This window comes from Ambystoma mexicanum, chromosome 14, assembly GCF_040938575.1.
Source record: "Ambystoma mexicanum isolate Mex_15411 chromosome 14, UKY_AmexF1_1, whole genome shotgun sequence".
NCBI lineage: Eukaryota > Metazoa > Chordata > Amphibia > Caudata > Ambystomatidae > Ambystoma > Ambystoma mexicanum.
This window is the reverse complement of record NC_090940.1, coordinates 610,329,617-610,352,873: the sequence shown is the minus strand read 5'-3', so window position 1 is coordinate 610,352,873 and position 23,257 is coordinate 610,329,617. Positions and strand designations below refer to the sequence as shown.

Here is a 23,257-nt window from a genome sequence, read left to right as displayed (position 1 = left end):
TATGCGCTTGAAAGATCCAGAGTGGAAAACACATCTGCATTTCCCATTCGATTCTGCATTTCCGAAATTATAGGAAGTGGAAAAATGTCAACTATGACGTTCTTGTTCACATCTCGAAGATCTACACAAATTCTGATTTTTCCATTTTTCTTCATCACAACAACGATGGGGCTTGCCCACTCCGACGATTCAATCTTTTCTATCACTCCTTCTGCTTCCAACCTCGCCAGTTCTTGTTCAACCTGATCTGCTATGGCAAAAGGTATGGGTCTGGACTTAACATGTCTGACAGGTACTGCTCCCTCCTTCATTCGAATCCTATGTGAAAAATCCTTTAGCAAACCTAGTTTCTTCTGCTGTTTGTCATCTTCAGAGTGTTTTTCTCTCTGATCCCCGCTGGAATTTACAACCATGACTTTTTCTTCCTCACACGGATCTAGTCTGATCCTCAAACCAGCTTGGTCTCTCCAACCAATGATGTTGACTCCTTTCTCCGCCACGTAGATTTTTATTTCTGCGCGCCTGCCTTTGAACTCAACTATACAAGAAAACCAACCGATCAACTTGATCTTTGATCCTTCAAATCCACCAGGATTAACTATGTCAGGTGTATTCAGTTTACTCCTCATGCCGCAAGTCACCAGATTCTTCCAAGTTTTCTTCGTGATAATCGTCCATGGTGAGCAGCTGTCCACTTTCACTTTGAGTTTCCAATTATCAATTGTTATGACACAACTTGGGCACTTGAATTCTCCTCCTGGAGGTGCACGTATTGTGAATACTCTTTCATCGTCTGATTCATCGTTCTCTTCCTGTATAGTCGAAATCCTCTTCTTCCTTCTGCAAACGACTGCGAAATGTCCTTTCACCCCACAATTCCCACACTTCTGTCCTATCGCTGGACAATGTTTGGCGTATGCAAAATGTCCAAACCTTCCACAATTGTAACACCTGTCCCCATCTCTGGATTGCGTATTCGTGGTTCTGGGGTAATTCTTTGCCCAATTTCTCCCTCTGAAAGGTTGTCCTCTGTTCTCAAATCCTTTAGTCCTATTGCTTCTATGTTTAGATTCTGCACAATCCTTAGTTCTCAGTGTGTTTACCATACTTTGTTCTCCAGAATCTAATGAAGACTTGTCATGTTGCAGCTGTAAATTCATGACAGCTTCTTGTTTTTTGTTTTTGATTTCTTTGGAGCATAATTGACTGTGCTCAACACGTTTAGCAATGGCAATAGTCTCTGGCAGGGACGGATTCCCTACCATCCAAAGTCTGTCCTGGACCAAACTATCCTTGGCATGTATGATGATTTGGTCCCTTATTAGTTCATCTAACATGATGCCATGCCAAAATCACAAGTGCGAGACAAAGTTCTCAAGGCTGACATATAATCTTCGATAGACTCATGTTCCTTTTGAGTTCTGGTATAGAAGTTATACCTGTTTATTGCAACATTTGTTTCTGGGATGTAATATTTGTCTAATTGTCTGATGGTTTTTTCATGTTCATCAGCATCTCCAGTCTCATCCACTGACAGATCAGGTACTTCTCTGTATTTTCTTTGTCCTTCTAACCCCAGCACATGAAGCAGCAACAATTTCTTTTTGTGGGATGTAAGACCTTCCTGGTCAACTGTCTGGATATAATTTAGCCAGAATTCCTTCCACTCTGCCCAGCTTACAGCTGGTTGTCCAGGTGATGGGAGAAAACTCGCCGGCGGCTGGATCTAATACCTTGCATCATTCAAAAGAGTTGTATCCGGTTCAGATGAAATCTGATTATTGATCAAATTTCAATTTGTTTGAATTGCTATCAAATGTTTGTTAGTTGTGTCCTTCTTTTCCTTACTTCTTTTCTCTTTTCTAGAGGAAATGATACAATCAAAATAAATATATGTGATTTAAATATGTATATATATATATATATATATATGTCACAATTAAGTACTGTGAGGAGGATGAGGAGATCACTATGTACTCCTCATTTTGCCTGGTTAAAGAAGAACAGATCATGTGACTTGCTTAAGTGTAGCGGGTCCTCTTTTCCAAAGTACTTGAGGTGCTGTGATGGACAGCAGTTTCACCGGTCCTGTATCCAATCAGTAGGGCCGAAACGAGGAAGTAAATATACAGCACAAACCAACGTGGCTCCAGGCGTTGGTTCGGAGCATCCGCTCTGCTTTCTTTCCTTCCTACACTCCTTTTAATGTCGAGTGAAAATGAACTGCACAAACCAACAAGTATAACACGTCAGTTCGGAGCGTCTGCTCTCTCTCCGTACAAGCCGAAGTAACGGCCCGTAGCACCAATTCCTTTCGTGGCACTGTGGGTCCTCAGGATGCCGGGATCCTCGTCGCCAAAATGAAGTATGCTTGTAAGGCCGTAACATATAAACTAATGTTTATTGTTATTCTTAGGTAACCGGCGCCCTGCTCTGCCGCTCACAGTCTCCTCCCTTCTTACTTCCCTCTCTCTCTCTCTCCTCACAAACCTCTTTCAAACCCTAACATTCTATACTACGCGAGCAGGCAGGGACGCCGTATTCATGACAACCAATACATTCTGTAAACATGGAACAATTATAGAATGATGCGTGCATGGAATACTACACCTTCCATCGACCCCCATATCCCTTAAGGGCGGTGCACACCGTGAAACCCTCAGTGGGGTCTCCCCACCCATTCAATGTGCTATAAAAGGCTATCGCTGGCAGGCACAACGCCACCCAGCTACTTGTCCTTCCTTCCTTGTGCCCCCAAACAAGACATTTCTACCCTTGCTCCACCAATCTCACTGTGCTGCAGTGCACCCCATTCCCTGTTATAAACTCAAGTACTTATCATAGCCTTGCTGGTATCTGGACCTCACTCCTGGTGTGACCGAGCGCTCACCAAGGTCCCAGAGCGTCGGGTCCATGAGACCAACTGACACTGCTCAGCTCTGAACTCACTGAAAACGATAGAAAGCGTCAGCTGCTATATTACAGGTGCCGTGAACATGGGGGCTCTGCTGCTGCCGGGCTGCAAAGAGGGTGATCTCCTACAGCTCGGGCCATTTGGTGTGCCTCCCCAGGGCCAGCTGGTGCCAGCTGGTTCCAGTTGGACATTGGGTCATGCCCATTCCGCCCCTCTCAGAAGAAGGGATGCGAGCCGGACAAAGGGGGCCACAGGGGCGGCCCGCTATGCTGGCTGTCCCTCTAGCTTCCCCTGCGTGAACTGGGACAAATGCTTAGCAGACACGGGTGCGGGATGGTGTTGGGACTGGCGACATTAGTCAGGGGGCACGCAAAAGGCACTGTCACAGGTAAGTTAGTAAGTATATAAGTCCAGCTGCAGGGCTCACCAGTTGACAACATCAATCGCGCACCTGATGGTCGCAGATTGATCAATGTTAAACAGCTTTTATTCCCACAGCGGATAGAACTCCGGACAGGGTCGGTCTGCAGAAAAAGAGCAGGGTTGCGCTCACAGCATCCGTCCAGGCGGCAAACCAGGCTGGTTACGCTAAAGGCCGAAGAAAGAGAAGGACTGATCGCTCCCACAGGATGGACCTGCCAATGAACCAGGCACACTGGCCCACCCAAACAAGTAGTACCATATCCCTGCTGGAGAAGCGACAGATCATGCAAGCCGGCACTCTGTACGACAAAGACTTTCAGGAGAACAGCCAGGCAACTAACGGTCCAACGAGAAGAACACCCTTGTACAGCTGAACAACGACAAGTAATTTTGCCGCTTCCAGATTGGGGCATTCAATCTAAACTGAGAAGCAGTAAGTGGTGCGGTCGTTCCCACATGGAGGCCCTGAGCTATACAAGCTATAGCATCCGGCCCAGGAAGCCACATCACACTGCTGAAGTAAACAGCGCTGAGACGTCTTGAGGAGGCCAAGCTATCACAACTGGGCATGGCGCTTGAACAATCACGGCAGAGGAACTGATGCAAAGCAACATGACGATGTCTACAAGCAGAATAACTGACAACAAGCTACTAACTTGGGCCGAGGAGGCCGAAACAGAATTTGGCGCACAGTGGGTCAGAAAAAGACTATGAGGTGACGAAGGAGCAAAACGGCATGCAGCACCACAAGAAAGCTCACGTAATCTATTTCAGGAGAGTCAGGATTCTTTTGCTGAAACAAGAGAAAATGGTGCTGCACAGAACAAGAAAGCAAGAGGAAAGATAGCATCGCGGAAGCAACCCATGGACAAACCAATGCCGGCTCATCTCCGGATGAATTTAAAATTCCTGTGCTCCTCCAGTACGGGGTGGGGAAGAGAGGGGCATATTATGAAAAAACTGAAAGCTAAAAAGAGTATGAGTAAAGTGACATTCTCCTCCTCCTCAGACACTGAGGGTGAACGTAACACTGAAAGGGGAAGCAGTGACAGTGAAAGAGATGAGCGAAGGCAACTAAGCATATAGGTAAAGAAAGAGGAGGATATGTAGCAAGAAGCTGAAAAGAGAGGAAGAAGGATTCCAAGATGGCCACTGAGACATCAACACTGTGAGGAGAGGGCTCCCACCTGCCGCTTCCGGTTTAAGCAAAAATACAGCTGCCAAAAAACTAAAGGCATTAAGGAGAGATGATCAGGACTCCCGGGAGGTGGTGAGAGCAGTTTACAACATCGATTCAGGTGGATTTCCACAGAACCTGACCATGATCGGATCGAGGTGCTTGGCTGTGGCGTGGTATTTCCAACATGGTATTCAGAATTAGAGAAGGGGTCGAGACTGGTACACCACCCCAAAACAATCACTGGAACTTGGCGGAATTGGATGGGGAAGAGCTGGGAACCTGAGAAGAAAGAAGAGGTGAGGACTGCCCCACTTGGAAAAGACAGCGCGGGTGCACATGAATTGCCAGGGCAGAAGACAAGCGATGAGGCGGATTGAACTCTGTTGCAGTCAAGGGTACCTAAAGGTACTTAAGAAGGAGGCCCTTCCTACCTCACTATCAGAAAGCCCAATCTGGTGATAACAATTACGGCGCTGCCCGCGATAAGAGGTGCAATACAAGGGGGACTGAGAAGGAAATAGCTCCTATCCATAAAATTTCGGAGCAAAAAGTATTGAAACAACAACCTCAACAATACAGAGGGGGAATTGTGAGTTTATAATTTAATTGCTGTCGATCTGCTGCCCATATATCCAGGAATAGGCCTAAAGATCAGATCTCACGGAGGGGGTGCCCACCCCCAAAATATCAAAGCAGAAACAACAGGTGTAAAGAAGGAGATCAGATGACAACCGAAGAACGGCCAACTCCACATAAAGACCCTAGGGTGGTCTCACCATCAATGATGTCAGACCAGGAGTCCACTAAAGAAGTGATACAACAATGCTTTAAGGACTTCAAAGATCAAATCACCGAAACGCTTCAGGCGCAACTAGCACTTATAAAAGCAGAACTCACACAATCTTTACAGGAGGTGAAAGGTGACATCAAAGATTTGGCAGAGAAAGTGGACACCAGTGAAACTGCGCTACAAGATCTTGCAGAGGATACACACAAAATAGGCATTTTGACTGATCAGTTGGCAGTGGCCACCCACAATATGGAAATTCAAATGGAGGATCTCAAAAATTGATTAAGGAGATCCAACATTAGGGTAAACGCCCTCCAAAAATGACCAAGGACCGGGATTTAAGAGGAACTATGCAACACGTGTTTGCTGACCTTTTAGGCTTGGACACGGGTAAATAAGGTCCGTTGGATCAAATACATAGGGTTGGGCCAAAACGCAAGGATCCAGGAGCTAGACCATGAGCAGTGGTTGTGGTAATACAAAGATACAGACAAAAAGAGGTAATCCTGCAGGCAGCAAGAAAAACAAACCCTATCAAGTTCAATGGAGCAGAAATTCTATTGTATCAGGATTTGACGCAGACAATATTGCTGAAATGAAGACTGATGGGACCAGTTGTAAAAGTTTTGATTAAAGCTCATGTTTGATACAGATAGACATTTCCATTTGGATTACTTTTTTCATGGGAAGGACAACAACACCAAATTGCAACATCTGAAGAAGGACTACGGATTTTAAAGATCGAGGAAGAAGAAGGGGGACCTCAAATGGACATTGCCAAATCTCGTGAGACTGATAAGCACAACAGATGGGAATGGACCAAAACATCACGAGGAAAGTCAATGAAGAAATGACTCCCAGGAGGTATCGACAGGTGTATGGACAATTGCACCCGCCATAGTGGGTAAACGTTTTTTTTTATCTTTAGGTTTAGGAAGTATGCAATTCTAGGGGATAGATACGGTCAATTGTTATTATTCTTGGAGGCAGGAATTTGGAGTGAATGAGGTGGTGGGGGAGGTGCGGGATGATCCCGACGCTTGAAGCCAGGGGGGAGTTGGGTCCGGGTAGACCCCCACAAATAATCCCCAGGAGTGTAGGAGAGCTCAACCTCCATGGCTTAATGCATGGGAGGAGGGGGAATAGGTTGGGCTTGGCCAGGGAGGTGATAGGGTACAGCGGATTGGGGGGTAAGAGGGGTACACACTCAGGGGGGTTCAGCTGCCAATGGAACAATCAGTGTACATAAATGGAGATGGGAGGTAGGAAAATAAATTAATATCTTAACCCTAAACGTAAGGGGTTTAAACTCCCCTGTCAAAAGGCGTAAGGTGGGATCATTCCTAAGACACGAGAAGCCAGATGTGGTGACACTACAAGAGACTCATGTCTGAACGAAACATAATAAATAATTAAAGCTAGTGGGATATCCACATATTTTACAATCGAACAATAAGGGGAAGACGGGAGGAGTCCTTACAGCTTTGAAGGCCAGATGGGACAGAACATATTAGCCAAAGAAATGGACAAGGAGGGAAGGTATATTTTTGTCCAAATTCAATCGGTGAGACTACGTTATACCATAGCTACAGTGTATGCTCCAAACTTGGGGCAGGACGGGTTCCTCCAGGGGCTCCTGGGTGAGCTTGAACTTTTCGCAGAGAGAAAAATAATCCTGACGGGAGATTTTAATATGGCCTTGGATCCACAAGTTGACAGGAGCGGGGCTGGACAGTCATCACAACGAGCTCCCACTCAAAAATCAAAATCTAGCATGGCCCATTTATCTCTAATTGACGCCTGGAAGGAAACAAAGCACGGAACAAAGGGGTATACGTTTTACTCATACGTACATAAGTCATTTTCAAGGATAGATTATATGTGGGTCTCAGTCTCCTTGCTAGGACGAATACAGAAAATGGACGTGGGGCCTATAAACCGGCGTGATCATGCACTATTAACGTTAGAAATTTCCCAGGATATGGAAGGGTCAGGATTATGGCAGTGGAAATCCCCAGAACATATATTAAGAGATCCGGTATTGTGTGAAGAAATACGGATCAAAATAGGGGAATACTTTGAACTAAATGGGACTCAGGGAACACCCGAAAGGTGTGTTTGGGATGCCTTTAAAGCAACCATGAGGGGAGAACTGATGGCGAAAAAAGCCATGAGAGAAAGACAATTAACATCAACAAAAGATCTGGAAGAGCAATTGAAAATAGTCATGAGGGAGATGGAAATGAACATGGGTGTGGCAATACGGAATAAATGTAGGTATTTTAGGGGGTAATTAGATTTGTTACAGACTTGGCGAGCGGAGAAAGCCTTGTTGTATTTAAGACAAAGTTATCACATCAAGGCCAACAAGGCCGATTGCCTGTTGGAATGGTAAGTGCGGATGAAGGAAGAAGCAAGGACTATTTGTAGCATAGAAACTAGGCAAGGCATAGTTAGCTCATCCTCAAAAGAAAGAGTAAAAGCATTTACCGAGTATCACTCAGCCCCATATACCACCGGCTCCCCTGATTCCGAAGCACAAAAGACATACCTGGAACAATTTAGGTTGAGTAGATTGGAAACAGTCGATAGGGAGGAGTTAGAGGGTGCGATCACCCCAGAAGAAGTATGAGAGGCGATAATGTCCTTACCACTCAAAAAGGCCCCGGGCCTGGATGGTTTTTCAGCACTATTCTATAACACTTACAAAGAGGTCTTGACCCCGGTGTTGACCTCGCTTTTCAACTCCTTCAGTGGGGAGTGCACTATTACATCTACGATGGAAGAGGCACAGGTTGTGCTCTTTCCTAAACCAGGCAACTATAAAACCCAGTGTGGGTCATACAGACCTATAGTTCTTATCAATATTGAAGCTAAGCTCTATACTAATATATTAGCATCTAGACTGGGAAGACTGGTACCGAAATTATTCATCCTAATCAATCTGGGTTTTTCATGGGCAGGCAAACATTTGATAATTCAAGACGGATGAGCCATTTGATCGAGAAAAAAAACAAAGCAGGACTATCGGTGGGGGTAATAACGTTAGAGAGAAGGTGTTTGATCGAGTGGAGTGGTCTTTCTTATTCCTCATCATGGAGGCTATTGGATTTGGTCCCAGATTTTTGCAAATGGTCAGGGCAAATTATCAATCCCCAATCTTACGCATCGCCATCAACGCAGATCTCTTGCGGGAAGTTCAGGTAACCAGCGGGACCATACAGGGGTACCCATAATGATATGATATGTTATTTATAATGCACTTAATACCCAGAGGTTTCTAAGCGCGGACCCGAGGATCGAATTTGTGTTAGTCTGTGTCTGTGGTACTATATGCGCTTCATCTTGAGCCATTATTGTCTAGAACTAGGGAGGAGGATAAAATCAGGGGTATCCAATTTGGGGGAAAGAAACATAAAGTGATGGCCTTTGCATACAGTGTATTATTGAGGGTGACTGATGTAACAACGTCTTTGATGGCCTTAGCAGCAGAACTGATACAATTCGGGGAGGTGGCGGGCCTGAAAATAAATATACATAAATCGGTGAGGATGAGATTCCAGGAAGGAAAAATATCCAGGACGAGTGATGACTATGAGAACCAGTTTGCATTGACAGAAAAGGGGATAAGATATTTTGGAGCCAGATAGCTGATTCTCTGGATCCAATGTATCGAGCTAATTATCTCCCTTTATTGGAGTCAATTAAACAGTGGCTCAAGGTACGTAACTCCTTGACCATTTCATGGGCGGGGACAATAAATGTAGTTAAAATGATAGTTCTCCCAAAAGTATTATATTACTTCGAGGTGCTGCCAATAATGGTCCCCCAGAAATTCTTCAAGGTACTCAACAAGATAATAACAGAATATATCTGGAAAGGCAAGAAATCAAGGGTAGGATGGAAGGCAATAACAGCCTCAGTACTTAAAGGAGGGATGGGGGGCCAGACTTTGAAACAAACTATCAGGCGGCCCAGCTGAGAATTATTAGGGAATGATTTAAAGGAGACATGGGGAAAATGTGGGTGCGGATGGACAGAGCTCTGGTGGGTAGTCCCCTTCAGGAGGTCCTTTGATGTCAAAAACAAGATTGTACCATTAACATGTACAATAGTAAAATCACAGCTCTGATGCCACAGGTTTGGGATGCTGTAGTAATGTGGACAAGTATCACTACGTTACCCTTCCCTTTTACACCTCTTATTTTTCCAAATCCCCAGTTTACTCCAGGACTAGAGCAGAGCGCATTCAAGAAATGAGGGGAAGAGGGATGTCTAAAGATGGGTGATAGGGTGGAAGGTCAAGATATTAGGTCTTTTCAACAAAAGAAACAAGCATTCTCCCTCAACAAAAAAGAAAGACTGAGGTAGGCTCAACTTTGACACTGCTTAATGGTGGTTAAATGCTTTATAATAAGGGATCTTACCCCCTTTGAGAAATACATCATCACAAACCCTGGGAACAGACATCTGGTGGGTGTGCTGTGTGAGATCATTGGAGATAATCTCTGTCAAGTGGAATGGGGGTATATGAAGTCATGGGAGAAGGTCACAGGCACTATTACAGAGTTTCAATGGTTGGTGGTTTGGAAGGGAATTCCGAAATTCTTCAGATACATGAAATGTGGGTCAAGGTAATGGTGCAATGGCATCTTACCCCGGACAAATTACATAAGTTCTCAAATGTTTCAGGGGAATGTTGGCGGGATTTAAGACAATAGGAACATGGGGCCACATGTGGTGGGAGTGTCCCAAATTGAAAGCATACTGGGGAAGTGTTAATGAGGCAATGAAAGCGGTTTTTGGTCCCCAAATACGTAGAAACATGGAGGAATCAATGCTGGGTCTGGGGGATGTAATGGAGGGTTTCTCTGTAAAGAGCCAAAGTTAAGCCTGTATGTATTTAAGCATAGCCGCTTTGTCACTCATTGCACAAAAATGGAAAAAACCTATGTACCCCACCGAGTAGGATTGGTTAATGAAAATTTGGCATCATGTCTCCTTGGAATGGGTTACATATGTGGTACAAGGGGAACAAAAGAAGTTTAAGGAGGACTGGGATTTGGTGTTGGACTTTCTTCATGTAGACTTTCGAAAGACTTGGTGCCCGCAAAGAATACGAGTTTTGGATTTATTTTGCTGAATGTATAAGAGGACTGGATATCAAGACTTGATATTGACAGAAGTGGGAGCTGTTCGGGGGAGAGGGGCTGAGAGGCAATGGGAGTTGGGGTGGGGTGGAAGATTTTGTATGTTGTAAGATTGAAAATGTCAATAAAAATACGTTTAAAAAAAAGAGAGAAATAAAAAGGAAAAAAGGAGTTTTAGAACGAAATATGGCAGGCGTACAGTACCGAAAGACAAACACAAAAGAATACACAGAACACTTGCATGGCACATAGAAAAGAAAGTGAAAAGGAAGATATGGAAGAAGCAATTCATAAAGAGATTTTTCCAGCTCAAATTTGAAAGAAGAGGGTTCGATATTAATAAAGATGACAAGAAAGAGGACGAGAAAACCACTCCCAAGAAGCCAAAAGTAGAACAGAAGTTTTAGGACTGGCTTGCTGTGCTTCACTTATTGGCAAATATATTTTTTGAGAAATTCACTAAGGAAGGCTCAGCACTGATAGCTTATGAACACACAATGCTGAAGGTACACAACATGTTTGGGGGCAAAGAATGTCTCAATTATGACAGGGGATTCCCTATGATGATGGACAGCTACCCTGACCTAGGTTGGTAGGAGGAAGAAGCAATACCTAATGAATTGAAGGGCAAGGTTACACGAGTACCTGAAGAAACCACCTCACACTACATTTACAATTCAAGAACACACTATGGCAGGGGGAACTTTTTCAACCGACACAAATATACACATAATAGCCTAACGCACTTCAGACACTTCAGGGGAGAACCACTCCTTTCGGAAAAGGCAGTTCAGGGGCCAGAGATTTACACACCACGTTAACATGCACACAAAAGCCCCCCAACAATTTACTGCCACCAGTGTAGCAAATCCAATGGAGGGCATAGTCCCTCCAAATGCACACAAGTTCCCAGTGCACAAATTAACAATAAGCCAGCAGAACCAACAAAAAAAAAACTTAAGGCAATCTTCTCTTTGGGAAAATTACCATTAAACTAGATACATTTTGGTTAAGGGAATACTAAAACAAAATAACCAGCAATTTCCTACACAATGGTTTCATGAGCGGTTTTGTAATTCCTTTTTAAGGCCATTCACCTGATACACCCAGACATTTAAAGTCAGTACTGATTGTAAAGAACAAAATAGAAAAAGACATTTCACTGGGCAGAGTGAGTGGGCCCTTCGACAAGATCCCAATTAAAGAATTAAGGTGCTCCCCTATGGTCTTGTTTCCCAAGAAGGAAGTACGGGGGTGCACACTTAATCATCACTTATCCTACCCAACAGGCAGGTCAGTGGATGTCGGCATAGAACTATCAGAAGCAGTAATCTATTACTCCACCTTTCAAGAAGGAATAAAGGCGGTAAAAGTTGCAAGCAGGAACGCCTGGACGGCAAAAGCAGATATTCAATCCGATTTCCACCTACTTCCAGGACACAGGAACTCGCATCAATGGCTGTTTTATTTTGGGGAAAATTATATTTTGATAAATGTCTACCAATAGGGTGTTCTATTTCTTTTGCATTTTCCGAAGCTTTTACCTCATTTATACAATGGACTATATAAAAAGGATCAATCCAGAAGCATTTCTCGTGCACTATTTAGATGATTTCACAGGGCAAGGGCACGGTGTTGTGCGACACAGTAGACACTGGCCGTTTGATACGTGGCACGTTGTCCTACGTCCACGCATCAGATCCTTTAAGAACCGAGGACCGGACCCTTAATTGCAAAGCTCACGCAGGCCAAGGGCATGGTGTCCGACACAGGTGTTTGGCGACGAAGGGGGTACAACCCATAGTGCGAGTATGCTGCACAGCAGTCAACCATCAGCTACCGTAAACTAAGAAAGGTGCGAGCAGGGGGAGCAGCCACTACTGCTCTCTACTAAACTGCTCTGCCTTCACGCGTACTTCAACTTAAACGCCTGTCCCGCGCAATCTGTCTCTGCACACCCATTAGGCTTCCTCTCTCATGGTTAGCCTCACTTTGTGTCTTGTGACTCCCTGCTGTTTTCTTTGCATTTTTCTCCCTCTAGTTGGGGAGTTCCTGGTTGTGCTTTACACCCTGCTTTCCGCTGTGCTCTGTAGGCCTTTTTTCTTCCCTCTCTAGGTTCCTACATCTGTGTCTACTGGTGGTTTACTGTTGGTACCCATTAGAATTTGTTCTCCCCTCTCTAGGTTCCTGCTCTACTGTGTGCCTACTATTGGCTACTGTTGGTGTTCAATAGGCCCACCCATTCTCTAGGCCGGTTGCTCACTGTTATCCTCCTCCTCGGCTCATATTTCTCTGCATGTATTTACGCTCCCACAGTTGAGTCTTAAGTGCTTGTGCTTCTTCTGTTCCATTCCTTACTGTGTCCTCTTCCTGTGTCGCCCGCTCCCGCTATGTCCTCACCTGATGTATTCTGTGTGTCGTTGCTCTGTGCTGTGTTTCTTCTCCTCTCCATTGCCCTTCACGCTCTTCCCCTTCCTTTCTCCCTGCACCCCTCTATGGTGCTCTCGGTCTCACCCATCTTCTTTAACTGCTTTTCTATCACCTATCCTATCCCTCTCACTAAGTCTGGAAGGAAGAAATTCAAGAAGGATATCCTGGTCTCCAATCGAGGCCTTCCCATCGCTGATACCCACATCACTGCCTCCCACAGACAGACTCTCACCGCCATCCTCTTTGTCATTCCCCCTCCCGACCTATGGACCCTACATATGGTGGCAGTTCTCTCACCTTTTTTCTCCTCACCTATTAATGGTTGCACAAGATGGGAGGTCCTCTTGGCCACTTTCCTGTCCTCCAATACCATCATTAATGTCTATCTGAATGGCACCGTCATGTTCCAGGACACTCATCCAACCTCCTCCTCCTTGATAGGCGTCTTCTGCATCTTATCAACTTCCTCCCTTCTCATGCTACTCCATCTACCACCTCTCTTGCTCTGCAGCCACCTACTTCCTCTACCTTTCTGGTTCCTCTGCCACCCACCTCTTCTACCTCCCCGGCTCCGCTGCCACCTATCTCATCTACCTTTCCAGCCCTACTGCCACTGCCACTGCCCTCCAGCTCCACCGCCTCCTCTCTGGCTCCCCCTCTTAAGATGGATTTCTAAACTCTGACCTGGTGGGCAGAAGTTTAGGAGGCCACCCTAGTTTAGTGGAACACGGGAACCTTCTGGACTAACCAGACCAATCTACGGTAGCTTGGCAGGTGGACACGATTAAGTCTCAGGAGGGGTGAGAGTGAGCACACACAGTAAAACGCCACGGATTACTCTTAGACAGATGTATATCAAAAATACATTTATTATTGGCCTTTATAACAAAACACGATTAAACCACAGTATCAAGAAAACAGTTACCACACATGCGTATTCACTATGTAACATATATACAAAATGCGTTTAGCCTAATGCTGATGAAAGGGGAGAAAATAACCATAACCTGCAACAGAAAGGGGTAAGTTCAACACAGATATCATATTAGGCAATTCTTCGTAGTCAATCCCTAACTTATGTAGTCCATCCCTAAGAAGTGAGGAGCCTTGTGCTCAAAGTACAGCAGTACATTAACAATGTGCGGTTGTGCGTAAAGAGGAAAGTGGGCTCTATTCAGGGAGCAGTACCTGCTCAGGAAGGGGATTGAGGCGATGAAGAATAAAGTCCTACTCCTTGAGGCAGGTCTACCCTTACAGACAGAGTGACTTTCAGAGTTCAGGAATAGCTGGGGAGCGCAGGCTAGCCCAGCCAAGTTGATTATCTTTTGAGGGATTCTTTGCGTAAAAACAGATGAATGTGCCCGGGGCCACCAGTAAGTGATAAAAGTACTCACTGACCCTCGACACAGTCCAGACCATACTTTGCCAGTCTGGTCTACTTCACTAGTAGGCTTCACCCCTGCAGTTACAGGACATCATTCCTGCTCTCAGTGGCTGCAGGATGATCTTCCCTGGCGGTACAGTAACCTTTTCTCAGCTTTTGAAGAAAAAAAGAAGAATAGTTTGGGTGCAATACATCTCAGGACACGGTGGGGCAGGCCTGCAGGCACTTACAGCGACAGTCACCACAGCGGGCGACACAGGGGCCGCAAATGTTGAAAGCGTGGCACACTCTCATAAATCGTGACCTAGAGGAGCTAGGACAACGTTTTGGCGGCAGAGGGCCCAGGACCACAGGTAAGCAATTCCCAAAGTCTTGAATCTTGAGTCTCAACTTGGGACGTCGACATTCCTGTGCGGTGCCCCAGGTTCGAGCTGGCCAGTTCACTGGATGGCCCAGGAACACTTCCAAAGAGGCTCTTTGCGAGGGTAAGCAGGAGGCGCTGAGAGTAGTTGTTCCCACTACTCCAAAGGGTCAAAGTGCCCTTGCAGGCCTTCTTGGTACCATGCAAAAGCAGGCGTCCCATGGGACAACAGCGGGGTCAGGGTGTCAAACCTTCCTAGAACGTCTCCGGCGGTTCCTCAAGTCTGCTCTTTCATTAAGGATACTTTGTCTCCTTCTGTAGTTCGGTGTGAACTTCAGTTGATCGACCTGGAATGGAAGGAGAGCCCCTTCTCTTATCCAAGATTTGTTTTGTGCCCAAATCTCAGATAGCCAAAGGAAGATCTGCTCTCTTGCATGCATGCCAGGGGTGGGCCAATCATGGCCCACAGTTGTTCCAGTCATTCAGGCCTACCAGACATACTGGCACCAGTAGTGTGGATTGGGACCAAATAAGGAATACCGGGTCTCTCAGCCTGGGTAAAGACAAAAGGACAAAATGAGCAAAGGACAGAACTAAAGACGTTGTGGCACAGCCATTTTCAGCACTGGCCACAGTCTTGGGTCAAACGTGGTAAACGCAGTATGGTCCATAAAAACAAAGTAAAAATACTTGAAAAATAGACTGGTGCTACCAGTTCGTGCTAGGCACACTTGTACAAACACCAAAAAATCCTTAGAGGGCCATAAAAGCAAAAGACCCCTTTGTGCGGTACTGGAAGTTACTTGGCACATAGATGAAAAGTTACCACGAAAGGGCAAGATAGTCGAAGACTAAGGGAAACATAGTTTCCCATTACTAACAGCATGAAGGACGTGTCAGTTTCCCCATAGCAAATGAGCAAACGCCAATCAGAGTGCAGCTGAAGGCTGTGCTCCACAGGAAAAAGTCAGGTTAGGTAAGCCAAACAGTTTGCGGACGGTTCAAAAATGGAGGGAAAATTGCACATAAGGGAAATCTTTCCTAATACCCCATCTTCCTCCTCTCCAGGCCCTATACCCTCTCCTTCTACGTCCGACCCCTCTTAGGCCCCTCTGCCTCTTCCACTGGGTGTACCTCTATGATGTACCCTTTGCCAGAATACTTTCAAAAGTGGCAACCTGCTTCACAACTCTCGCTCTGCTGTCAAACACTCCTCTGACATCTGCCACCTCCTGGAAGACCTTGACCTGGATGTTCTCGCTCTCACTGAGACATGGTTCATGGCCAGCTCTGTCATGAGTTTTGACACTCTCCTCCCTGAGGGCTACAAGATCCTCTCCGAGCCAAGGACCAATACGCCCGGTGATGGAGTGGTCCTGATCTTTCCTGAGTGGATCCCTGCCTCTGTCATTCCCACTCAGGCCTACTCCTCCTTTGAATGCCTGTTCTGCCGGCTCTCTATCTCTCCTGGCCTCTCTCTGACTTTGGCCATCATCTACACACCGGGCAGGTCGCCCCCTTCCTCTCTGAATGGGCTGATCTCCTCATCTCTCTCCTCTTCTCTACCTTTCAGCTTCTCTTCCTCAAGGATTTTAACATCCACTTGGACTGCTCTGACCCTGCTTCTGGGTTTTTTCCACAACCTATACAACTCTCTCTCCCTCTCTATTCTTCCCTCTGGTCCGACACACTCAGCCGGACACATTTTGGATATTCTCATCTCTTCAGACATCCCCCTCTCTAACCCTCTCACTACTCCACTCTCTTTCACTGACCACTTTCTGCTTTCCTCTGCCCTGAAACTGCCTGTCCCGCTGGCAAAACCTACCCCTGCACTGCCACCGTCCTTCCTGGTCATTCGACTGATGAAGCGGGTGTCAGTTGCTGCTTTAGCCCCCACTTTCTCTCTTCCCCCAACATCTGCGGCTGACTCGCACTCTGACAAAGCCCTCCCCAACTTCATTTCTCTATCTCCAACGCTCTTGATATCCTTGCCCCTGTCGTGAGGATCTGTCTGAAACCTGCTTCCAAAGTGCAACTCTTGGTATGACTCTAACCTGGCCACTCTGAAACACAAGTGCAGAGCAGCCGAGCGGAGGGTGGTGGGGGGAGCTTTGGGAACATCCTCTGACAAACTGGCCTGCCGCTTGCTCCAAAGGCAATACAGTCTCTCCATCTTCTCCAAGAAGAGGGTCCACATTCAAGCCAGCGTCTCTGCAGCTGAGACTTTCAAAATCTGTAAGGAGCTGGCTGTACCTCTCCTGTACCTTCCCAGGCCCTCTGCACGGCCATGGCCTCTCATTTATCCACTAAAACCTAAGACATCCTGTCCTCGCTTTCCTCTTGTCCTCATCTTTCTCCCTCTACCTCTCTCAGGCCTCACCTAGCCTCCATCCGCCTCCTCTTCTCCCTCTCTCCTATAACACCGGATGATATTTTTAGACAAGTATGATCTATGAAAGTTTCATCTAAACAGGTGCACCCCTGCTCCTACAGACCCATTAAGGACAACATTGTTTCCCTCTCTCCAGCTTTGGCCGATTTCTTTAATCCTTCCTTTGCCACTGGATCTTTCTCCACTCTCCTTCTGCCCCCTCTCTGAGAAAAGCCTTCTGCCGATCCTTCCTATCCGGCTAACTATCGCTCGATCTCTAACACTCCTTTCCTGGGCAAGCTCCTTGAGAAGCTGGCCATCTCTCAGATAAACCATCACACAGAATCTGTTGGTTATCTCCATGACCATCAGTCTGGCTTCAGAGAGGCCAGAGGCACGGAAACTGCTCTCCTGAACACCTGTGAAGATCTGCTCTCTAACCTTGACTCCAACTCTCACACTGTCCTCAGCTTCCTTGACATTTCCTGTACCTTTGACACAGTGAATCACCCAACCCTGATCAATCGTGTCAGCGTGAACCTTGGCTTCACGGGTCAGGCTCTGGCGTGGATGACCTCTTTCCTCTTGGACCGATCACCCCATGTCAAACTAGGGTCCTTTGTCTCCACCACCTCTCTTTCCAAATGCAGTGTTCCCCAGGGCTCTATCCTCTCACCCTGTCTCTTCAATGTCTACCTGGCTCCCTTGGCCCACCTGATCACTTCTTTCTCTGCTCTTTCAGTATTACGCGAATGACATACAGCTCTTTCAGGCTACCCTCAGCCTCCGCCTCGCTCATTCCTGAATGTCTATCCGCAATTCAGGGATGGTGTGCCGCAACTATCTCTGCCTTAATGCCAGTAAGATAAGACAGAGATTATTCTCATTGGGACCACTACTCCGCTTCCCCCCTCTCTCTCTGGCTGCCCTCATTGGGCCCCCTTCCCTCACCCTCTTGTGAGGCAAAAAAACTTGGTGTCATCTTCGACTCCACTCTCTCCTTCTCTCCTCACGTCAGGGTTCTTACCAAGAAGGCCCACTTCCAGCTGCACCTCCTCAGAGGTATTCACCTTTTCTCACCTTCCCTCAGAAGCTCACTGACTCCAGAGCTCTGGTTCTCTCCAGGCTGGACTATTGCAACAGCCTCTTTCTCAATCTTCCTAACTCTACTTGTCACCCTCTTCAACTAATCCAGAACAGGACTGCAAGATGAATCCTTGGCCTGAAGCTCATGGACTGCATCTCTCCATCTCTGAAATCTCTCCACTGGCTCCTGATTGCCACGAGAATCAAGTTCAAGGCCCTCTGCATCATCCACAAGGCTTTCTGTGGCCGTGGTCCGCAATATAGCCAACTCACTCATCCTAAATACCTTCCTTCTAGAGTCCTCCGCTCAGCTACCTCCAACTCTCTACGGGTCAGACGCTTTTCCAAGCAAAGAGTGGGGGGGGTAGTTCTCTCTCCTCTGCAGGTGCTTCCCTCTGGAATGGCCTCCGTGCCCCTCTCAGACTTGAGCCGGAATACCTAAAATTCTAGAAGCTGCTCAAGACCTTCCTTTTCTCTTCGTCCTTCTCTCTCCCTTGCTAATCTTATCTGTCTGCCCATCCTGACTGGTTGCGTGTTGCCCTCAGAGTTACACAGGGTACCATGGCCACCCACCCTCGACCAGTCACCATGCACTCCCTCCCGGCCTACCCAGCACTCCTGGTCCGGCACTGCACCTGTGTAGTCCCTTGCTGTCCTGGCACTTACTCAGAGCCCTGTTGCTCTGAATGCATTTCCCCCTTAGCCGTTCCCTGCACTTCTCCCACACACTCTCACCTGAACTTCTCGTTTGCACTTGCACGATCTGAATGTCACAAGCCTAGTAAGATTGTCTTGTCATCCCTCTGTCTCCCCTCCCGTGTCTTGTGGCGCCTAGAAACACGTCTGTAGAGGCGCGTTAAAAATACCAAATCAGATCATATCTTATTCACTGGGCCAGAGGATTCAGAACTGTGCGAAATATCATTAAAAACATTTGCAAAACTAACAGTAAATGGGAGCATTCCACTTGCACATGAAAAAACAGTCCGGCCATCACATACTATCACATCCCTAGCGGGCAAATTAAACTTTGCAATCCGAGTCATTCCCCAAGGCAAAGTATTTCAGAGAAGCATAGAGCTCAAATGGAAAGGGTGAACTAAGAAGCACCACCGCGCACAAATAGGGAAGGAGGTCTGGGAAGACCTGATAGTATGGGAAGAATTCCTCACTCATTTTAATGGCAGTGTCATATGGAGAACACCACTGAACAAAAAAGATGAGAGTACAGTTCACTGATGCAGCAGGCAGCATAGGTTATGGCACCATCCTAGAAACCAAATAGAATGCAGGCATATGGCCGTCAGAGTGGCATGCAAGAGGATGGACAAAGAACATTACCCTGTTAGAAGCATTCCCCATATGGATGGCACTTTGCATATGGGGTGATAAGGTGGCCAATAAATATGTGAACATTTGGTAAGACAATTTAGCAGTGGTCCAGTCAATCAACAAAGGCAGCACAGCATGTCATCTAGTGCTGAGGCTTTTAAGGGTGACAACTAAAAGCACATTAAAACATAACATAGAATTAAGAGCAAGACATGTTGCAGAAATAAAAAAATCACCTGTCTGATGCTTTGTCTCGTTCGCAGTGGACAACATCCAGCACACTAAGCCCAAGGGCACAGCTGAACATGACACCTACACTAGAGGAAATATGGGAAATTTGTTTGTTTGTTTGTTTGTTTATTCATTTATAATGCGCACCAGACCCGAAGGTATCAGGGCGCAACAGTTGCAGGATATGTGAAGCTTAGGTTACAGTTCCACGATATAAACAGCAGTGTTATAGGTACATGTCAATAAATACACTGAGGCGAACATACATAATATACAGATACAGTAACCAGTGTTAAACTAGCTAGTCGGGTCTTATAGGTTGGTAGACTTGAGCAAGTTGATGTATCTAAGTCTAAAGTTTGGAAAGGTTTGATCTTCTCATATAGGGGGTGGCAGGGAGTTCCACAGTTGGGCCGCTTTAACGGGGAAGCTACAGCCCCCAGCCTTTGCAAGCCTAAATCGAGGGATGGCGAGGCAATTGGAATTGATTTGTCTCACAGGTCTGGATGAAGTTCTCCTGTGGAATCTGTCCGTGAGATAACTAGGGGCAGCGTTGTTCAGTGCTTTGTGTGTAAGAGATGCAGTTTTTAGTTGAATTTTTATTGTGAGTTGAGAGCCAATTGTTTTAGCGTCTGATCTCTGTGCACTTCTGGCCACACCGAGGGCTGCTCTTAGGGCATTATTTTTGAGGATTTCTATCCTCTGGATAATCGATTTGTTGGCACCAATGTAGAGGGCGTTGCAATAATCTAGCCTAGAGAGTATGAGGGCTCTGGTCAAAATGGTACAGTTGTCGGAGGAGATGAAGGGTTTGCTGGTTCTAATGAGCTTACAGGTATGAGCAGTGGCAAAGGCCATTGAGTTCACTTGTTTAGTGAAGGAAATTGTGGAATAGAGGTAAAAACGAAGGGTCTTTACCTCCTTGGCCACTTTAATAAGGTTACCAACGATTATGAAGGATGAGTAATCTTGGCCTAGTTTCTTGAGGTTAGTGTGGGTACCCAGGATGATGAGCTCAGTCTTGTCATCGTTCAGGCATAGACCTTGGGTCGCCATCCATGCCTGGATGATGAGATACACTCTATTCACCAAGGCCAAATCCTCAGCGTAATCCCCCGAAAGTGGGAGGAGAATTTGAGTATCATCTGCGTAATTAGTGTAGGTGATCACCAGATTGTCCAGATCGTCGAAGAGGGGCTTAGTGAATATATTGTCATGGCCATGGCCATGTAAAGAGCACAGAAACAAAATATGTCCTGCATGGGAAAGGATTGGCAGAATAGAAGACCATTCCTCTGAACCAACAACAAACAGAATAACATGTGACATGGAAGAGAAATGTGAAAACCCCAATACATACATCATTAATGATGCATTTGGCAAAAAAAGCCCTGGTGCCCTAAACAACTAAACAATACCACAGATGCCTGGAAACCGTAAAAAAACACAATAAAGTTTGAAAGAGCTGAGGAAATAAACAAACAAACAAGATGTTAAGAATGTTCTACAATGGGCATTTTTACAGAACAAGAGAAAATCCTGGACTGTCACACCTCACAGCAATTTAATGTTATACAAAGCTCGCAGGAAGGCTAGACCCCAAACACACAGCATTGATAAAGTGCGCCCTAAAAGGATGGGCCAGGTTAGAGAAGGCGAAACCGGACAAGAGGCGCCCGCTGAACTTCAGGAAATTAACAAAGTTATTGGACATATTAGAAATAATCTGCAACAATGCTTATGAAACAGCTTTATTTAAAGCTGCCTTTACACTAGTGTCATGATGCCTACCCCTGGAGCACCAGGACAGGCCCAGTACCCCCGGGAGCAGGCATCATACCCTTGGGTAAAAGCCCAGCGGCCCCTAATAGGGGCTCTTTGGATTTTGTCCTGGCGCCTTTGGCGCTGGGCTCATGTTGGACATCAGTCCTGGCGCCATAGGCGCCAGGCTCATAAAAGAGGGTGTTTGGTGCACTTACCTGACGCAGACCATGCTGCATGAAGCCTCAAGTCAAATGAGGCTTAGGAGGGACTATTTTATCAAAGGAACTATTTTACTTGGGTGGGGACCGTGGAAGAATACTTACCTGGAACTTCTTCCAAGGCTATTTAAACCACGCCCGGACTGCCACACGTGCTTCGCGTTGCTCTGTATCTAGCAGCTGAACGCTCACCGTGCCTGCTCCTGCATCTTGCCTCCAGACAAGCCCGCCTCGATCTTGGGATACCTGAAAGGAAGGAAGGGAAGAGAAAAGGTGAAAACCAAGAACTTACTCTAACTTCCTACCTGTGTCCGGAACCATCACGCCAGCGATCCTGAAGATAGACATTCTTTAAAAGCATTGCGCTACTTGTTGCAGCGCCGCGCATCACTCACCTGCCTCGTGGGCTCTTCACTATCCACCACGACCTTCTGGGCATTCCGCCACATCTCTGCACCTGCAGGGGAGAAGAAGATACAAAAGGTGAGCAGGAGGAACAAATGAGGAAAGCCTGATTTTCCGTCACAAGACTTACCTGGACATATTTGACGGAACCACTCCTCATTTCGGGCCGGCGCCACTTCTTGGCCTGGTACCGCACCCCGGCCCCTAAGGGGAAAAAAGAAAGACATTACTAGAGGGATTCAAAGACATTTAAAGGGATCATTTTATCACAAACTCACCTGAGTTTATCTCCGGCAATATCCCTCGAAGCATCACTTCCACTCTGCACCTGAAAATAAGGACAGATCGCATGTTAAGAAAAGCAAACAAAGAGAAGACTCTACTCTGGAACTTTTTAAACTGCATACTTACGGCATTTCGCCCTCCGAAACCAGTGAAGTAACTGGTCAAATACGCGCCCCTGCACCAGAAGCAGGATAGAGAGCTCATCCATTCAAACATTAAGGTGAGCCTTGATTGGGGATTTCGGAGGTGGTCAGAGAAGAGCAAAGGGGAGGTGGGAAGCAATCACAATACTCTGCAGTCCGTTAATCCCCTTTCTCCACCTACAGAAAGATTTTTCTACGGGCCAGACAAGCCAGATTTGGGGGTCCAGTTCAGTCGGTGTTTCGAATCCTGTGCATCACGCTTGAGGAGGTCACAGCAATCCAGACAAGGTCAGCGCTTCCGTGGGAGCCAGGTGAGCGTTGCAGAACGCGAAGCCTTCCTACAAATTCCCACCCAGGCGCTATGGAAACTTCTGAAACTGATATGTTGGCGCAGTTACTGGGGGAATTACGGGCCGAAGTACATGCCACTCGTCAAGAGACTAATGCCCTCAGGAGGGAAATAATCGTATCTAAGGAACGAACTGATGACCTGGCTAGGCACGTATTGCAAGGTCAAGCTGGGCAAACCCCTCTACCTGGTTCCGGGGGGAATTCTGTTCCTGTGGCTTCTAGTAACCCTGTGCAAATCAATCTACCTGGAAATATGCCGCTGGCCCCACCTGAACGCTTTGCTGGAGACCCCAAACGGTTCGCCGTATTCATGAATCAATGTCGTTTGCACTTCCTATGCAGACCTGGGGACTTCCCTAATGACCAGACCAAGGTAGCTTTTGTGTTGTCATACCTTAGCGGCTGTGCTGCCGATTGGTCAGTATCACTGGTTACT

The 23,257-nt window shown here is 46.5% G+C and overlaps 1 long non-coding RNA gene across 1 annotated transcript in view; it reads right to left on the bottom strand.

Moving 5' to 3' along the window:
- Window positions 1–23,257, bottom strand: part of LOC138527026 (uncharacterized) — a 377,963-nt gene that overhangs the window by 169,084 nt on the left and 185,622 nt on the right. The window contains exon 2 of the long non-coding RNA XR_011283799.1: window positions 19,661–19,741. This is a non-coding gene — a long non-coding RNA (uncharacterized lncRNA). The remainder of the gene's footprint in view (window positions 1–19,660; window positions 19,742–23,257) is intronic.